Source organism: Poecilia reticulata, linkage group LG14 (assembly GCF_000633615.1).
Source record: "Poecilia reticulata strain Guanapo linkage group LG14, Guppy_female_1.0+MT, whole genome shotgun sequence".
NCBI classification, from domain to species: domain Eukaryota; kingdom Metazoa; phylum Chordata; class Actinopteri; order Cyprinodontiformes; family Poeciliidae; genus Poecilia; species Poecilia reticulata.
In genome coordinates this window covers 14,862,873-14,869,368 of record NC_024344.1, presented here as the reverse complement: position 1 = coordinate 14,869,368, position 6,496 = coordinate 14,862,873, and positions in this window count along the sequence as shown.

The window sequence follows — 6,496 nt, the reverse complement described above, 5'->3', positions numbered from 1 at the left end:
TATACGTTTTTTATTTCTTAAACATTTAGAAAAACTTGCAAGTTTCCTTCCATTTCACAATTATTTGTTCGCCACAAAAGCTTGTTAAAGTACATTGGTTATATTGTGTGAGAAAATGGGAACAAGTCCAAGCGGTGTTAATACTTTTGCAAGACATTGTAAATATGAGGCACGCTTCAAGAGCTGCAACCTCTCACACAGAGACCTACAACCGTTCTGTCCCATTAGTGCATACCTGAGAGGCTTTACTTGGGTAAATAAACGACAACAACAACAACACACAAAAAAAACAAGTGTTGCTAAGAGAACCAAAAGATAAATGCTCTGTCACAGGGGAACGCCCCCCAGTCTTAAAAAAAAAAAAAAAAGAAAAAGCACAACACTAACATATCCCGATGCCAGCCGGGTGAAGAAAAACACTCTGATCACCTGTAAGACGAAACCTGAGTCTCGCACGTCTGCCGAGCGTGTTGAGACAAGAGGGGAGAGTGGAGGAAACACTCAGTCTGCAGGGTTTACGTCCTGGAGCTGCAACAGAAAGCGCCGCTGTACTCCGACTCCTTCTCGCGTTTTGCACGGAGTGCTGCGTGCATGAATCATTGAAAGCTTTATGAATGCGTGCCCTCAGGTCAGAATGATATAAGATCAGCGAAAAACAGCAGAATGACTTCAGGCACTGCTGTATTGATTTCTGCCTTGCTGCCTGTCTGCTGATGGACACTGTACACCGAATGTTTTGACGCTTTGACGTCTGCAGCACAAACAGCGGTGTTCGACATCTTGCAGCGCAATTAATAACACGGCTGATGTTTTTATATATACGTGCAACATTAACCACACATTTAATTTTCCTAACGAGTTCAACATCCACACCCCCTCTGTCTCCTACTTCCCTCTGAGTGGGCCGTAATTTAGTTTTACTGTTTGGAGCTTAAATTTCCATTTCATCCACTTTACAGCACCTTCAGTCTTTCCCCCAGAGACCCAAGCAGGCTGACTTGTGGGTCTCCTGGGGGGAGGGAGGGTCATTCACGATCCTCCTGTAGTGTCCTCAAATACATTGTAAAATGTAGATTTATGGATTTATGATGCTTTTGAGTTTAAAGGTTAATGTAGCTGTCTTTAACCCAATGCTAAATTGAATTAACAGACGTAACGCATGAGATGATGAAGAAATTTAGTATCCTAAAGAAACAAACACAAAAGCTTCAGTGTGAAGGTTTAGCAGACAACAACAAATAATTCAGGCTGTAGTTGTGCTATATTTATGACAATAAAAGCCACTAAAATTACCATGATATAAGGTTTTTATGACATACAAGTTTTGGTCTGCACTCATAGCAACAAGCTGATACACATGAAGCTACATAGTGCTATTGTGATCTGTTTGCTTTCAGTTGATGTGAGTTTGTGAGACTCCTGCGTTTTCTTTCTGGTTCCGACTGAGGGTGTTGCTGGATTCAGAGAGGTGGGGAAAGCGGAATGATCATCAAATTTGCAGTTTTATTAAATAATAGACATTCAAGTGATTGGAATTGCCCGTCAGCAGTGTTCAAACTCCATTTGAGAAGTGGAAGGTGATGGTTTTTGCCAAAAGAAAGCTGTTTGCTATGCCGATGCCGCAGAAAGGCCATTTGCAGTGCAGCAGACAAAGACAAGCCTCAAAACTAGAGTTTTAAGGCTAGCCTCAACCATAAACGCTAAATTTGACTCAGTATCTCTGATGTTTAAAAAAAAAAGTGCAATATTTCTACTGTGAACCATGAAAGTGGGTCATTGATGGTTTGAGGAAATGTTGGAACAACAAAGGCACAGAGAACAAGATCAGAACTGACAGTGAGATAAGTGTAATTTGCTACAATTGATGTGAAACAACCTAAGAAACTACAGGAATTTGGAGGCTTTCTTTGCCAGAACTGGCAGAAACCTGAGAAAATAAAATGATAAAATGTCTAATCCACAATACAACAAAAGACTTCAAGCTGATGTTGAGCAGTGTCAGGAACTGAACTTTGTTAACTTTAGACTGTCATTATGACTTCACCCTTGACGATGAAGATCATCGTCCCCTCTTGACGATGAACTTTTCATCGTCAAGAGTGATCTATCTATCATGAAGGCTGATAAGTAGATCACCCTTAATGATGATCTATTCATCATCAAGGGTGTTGAATAGAGCATCACCCTTGATCACTCTTGACGATGAGTAGATCATCGTCAAGAGGAGACGATGAAGATCATCATGAAGGCTGATAAATAGATCACCCTTGACGATGGGTGATCTATTTATCAGCACTGACGATAAATGGCTTCACCAGAGCACTAGCCAAGAGTGGAAGAAAAGTTTTTGTATCGTCGTCCATATTCTCTGAAAAAAATAACAAAAACATTTTTTAAATTCTGCCTGTGAGCACATATGATAGACTAACCATTTTACTTCAGGACTAATATAAATAATAATATTAATGTTTAGCTTTTAAGAAACTACACCCCCAAAACGTGACGATAAATGTATTTATTTAATTGGATCAATTAGTTTAACTTTCTTCTTTTACTCATTTACTTTAGCTGATAAGTGTAAAAAAAAAACACATTTCTCTTGTTGTTTTGTAAAATCTTTTATTTCCCTCACCTTTTGAAACATTTTGATATAAAAGGCCACATGTTTATTCTCCATTTATTGCACATGTTCTTTCTTTGCCTACAGTCGTTATTATGCTTAATGAAAACGTTTGTCCTCATTAAAAAAAAAAACACTCAGTGACCCGTTTCTGTTTTCTGACAGCCGGATTTCATTGAGTTTCAGAAGGAGAAAGATACTGAGGAAGGCTGGGGGGATGCAGGGGGTGTTGTGTCTCATTTGGTGACCCCTGTATCCCTCCTCCACTCCTCGTCGCCTTGTGCTTCAGGGACCTGAGTGCAGGCACATAATAACAGCTGGTGTACTGCAAGAAGCCAATTATTACGACCCCGGCGCCCCCCACCTGGCAGCCTGTAAGGCCGGGTGTGATCGTTAGAACCCCCAGTCGAGCTTTGATGGGGGCACCATCAGAGGAGTAGCTGGCTGCTGAGGTGAAAATTGGCACTTTCAGAAGGTCAGACCAGTGTTGCATGTTTTATTTACACTCAGCGACTTCAAGGCAAAAACCTCCTGAAAAATATCTTCACGTAATCAGAAATGGGCATTGTCTTGTAAGAATGGGCTATCAACCTAGAAGAAGTGGGATTAGTTTATCAGTAGGAGGGTTAATGTTGAGTGGAATGAAAGCAAAGCTTGCGTGTTTAACGCATTCTTCTTTCGGAGGTTGATCTCTCCCATGAGGACAACCTGAGTGGCTCAGGTGGAAGCAGCAGGACGGAGCTTATTGATCCTCCTCCTCCTATAGAAAGAATTCCTCAGATCTCCCAGCAGGGGCTCGCCGAGGCAGGAGCCAGCCTCGTTTATCATATATCAACGCTGAATAAAAATCGATTCCGCAAAAGTCTTTTCTGCTGGATTTGTTTCCGTTTGCAAACAAAATATTTCACCAGTTGAGTTAGCTGGTCGCCGTGTCCTCTACCCACAAACCACGACGAACGCAGATTATATATATCGACCCTGGTCCTTGATCGGTTTTATTGACAGGACTCCCAGTTCATTCATCAGGGTGGAAAAAGGCTTTTGTTGAGCGTCAAAGAAGGCTCGGCTGATTATTGAGAGGTTAATGGTGAGTGATGGAAAAATTTACCCTGAAGGGCCTGAACTCAAGCGGAGGAGATTAAAGAGACACGACTCCGTTTAAAACACCTCCGCCCCATTAGATTTCTGCTAAAGCAATCCGAGGAAGGAAAGGAAACGCCCCAAAGAGAAATGAAAACAGCAACTTGCAAACGTATCGATGTCACAAACTTGAATGTGTTTCACTGGAACTCCAGGCGATACATCTAGCCAAAAATGTGCAGAATTGTGACAAGGAAGGAAATATAGAAAAGGTCAGTTGGCCTTTGTAATCAGCTTTATGAATCAATACTTCATAGGTCATGATTTTTTTAGATGCAAGATGTTTGGAGGTGTCTTTACCAGTGTTGTACATTTAGACACTGAAATTGTTTCCCCAACGAAAGGAAAGACAAGTCTTTGAACAGATTCTCAATGGGATTTATGTCTGGACTTTGACTAGACAACTGTAACTCCTCCAGCCAAGAGTTAAGATGTTTGCAGCTTCTAATAGATTTTGTTTTTCCATTTTTACCATCAACTTTGACCAACTTCTCCTCCTTCTGCTGCAGAAAATCTTCCTCCCCTCAGCTTGATGCTGCCATAGCCTCCATGTTTGGTTAGGTTTCCACCACATATGTAGGCTGAAAAGTCAAATTCTGGTCTCATTTGAACGGAAAGCTTTCTCAATCCCAATAAAATCCATTAAAGTTTGTGGTTAAAAATGCAATAAAATATATTAAAACATCAGAGAGTTATGAATGCTTTCTCAAAGCTTTGCTACGTTTTGTTCATTACAGTCATGAATGACACAGCAGCACAGACAGGTCAGCTGAGGTCGCCGTGATGCATGACTTCCTGCTCATAATCCTGCCAGAGAGACCCCGGGTGAACTCACAACACACACAACGCTCCGCATGATGAATAAGTGATCATCGCCTCTAAATAATAAATAGCGATGATTATTATCGGTCACCTCTGGAGCGTTCCCCCCCCCCCTCCTCTGGGTTCTGGACAGATCCAGTAAACATGATCACGCAGTGACCGACATGAACCTGGTCCTGGGAGTCGCACTCCTTCAGCCCAATGTGTCAAACGCTCGCAGTATTTCTCTGGGAGGCGTTAGGCGGCGCCTAGTTGTTTAACTTTCTTTCTTTTCTTTTTTTTTTTTATGGCTCAGAGGCATCCGTCACCTCCAGTTGGAACGAACTGTATTTACAGAGAGCTGTGAAACATAAATCTTCACGTCTGAATGTGAACCATCCTCTCATTTCGGTTTCGTCTGCTGGTATTTGTTATCATTTGTTTCGCTCTTTTTCCAGATGCCAGCCGCTTCTCTTTTGGTTCTGTTGGAGGTTTTTCCCCTGTTGAAAACAAGTGTTTCCTCTCCACTAGCCCCCTGCGCTTCTCCAAAATGACAGCTTGATTTGATTGGATCCAGCCTTTCGGTTTTTGTTTTCTTAAATAGATTGTTGAACTGCATTATAACTACGATTATAACTACGATTGCATTGGTGTGTATGGAAATCTGGAAGGATTTTAATTGATTTCCAATATGAATCGGTCGAGTGTTTGTGTCGTAAAGTACTTTGAGATGAGATGTGATTGGGGGAAAAATAAATAAAGCTGAGATCAACTGAACGCTTTCCTCGTTTCAGATTACCAAAATGATTATCTAAATGCTAAATGACATCAAAATTAAGAAATGTGAGATTAGGGTGACTTTAAGCAAATTTGGAAAGACAAGATTATGATGTCATGGCTTTGTGAGTTGTAAAGTGTTCACACTAAAGTCTGATTACATTCACATTTAGTAGTATGAACAACCACTCAAAAAAATATTGAATTGTTTATCACTTCCTGCTTGTTAAAAACATAATGTCTGACCATCTTTATGCAAAACTCACATTTTGCATATTTTTTTTGCACTTCTATCTGGGTCTGAACTGCCTCTAAAAACAACCCGAGCGAGCGCCGATGATTTGTAGAGTAATTGGATCAGGCTGGACTTCATTGTTAATGCACTAATGAATGTTGATAAGAGACTGAGTGTGATTGGATTTGAGCTGGATCTGTTTGTCTTCATGCAAAGTAGCATCAGGGAACTTTCTGCAGGGATTTCGGCGCCATGCAGATCAGTGAAGCTGAAGTGAATTTCCTCTACTTGTTACAGATCCCATCAGCTCGGTTCAGGTCTCTCCTTTCGGCCACGCCACACACAGAGCCTTTTCATCTTTTTAACAGGACATGATGAAACACTCATATTCTTTTAATCTCTGATGGTTCAAAGTTCTTTGGGTATTGTTTGAAGATTGCAACACTTTTTTTTCCCCTTTTTTCTTTTAAACAAAATATGTTTTTGAAGTGTGTTGTTACAACAGGTTTTTCACCACTGGTCCCCAGATAGTTATCAGCGTTTTTAATTCGGATTTCACAATAAGCGCAACGGAACAAATGCTGGGTTAGTTGATGGAAATATCCAATCAAAACAACGACGGATTCCTTAAAGAGAACGTTCAGGGTTTTAGTTTCGGTCGAGAGGTCAATGAGCGGTCACTATCTTTCGTACAGATGGGAGAATCAATATCAATGTATTACTCTTTAAGAGTTATGTATATTTTTCGCATAAAATTCACAATAGATGCAAGTACAACTCACATATGTGAAGAAATCAACACAAATGTGTCCATAAAACAAGCTAACTGTAACAAAGTGGGGGAAAAAAGCATTATTTATTGAACATATAAATAAAGAAGCATTTAAAGGCATAAAAGGCAATTAAATCTGTGGATTGAGCAT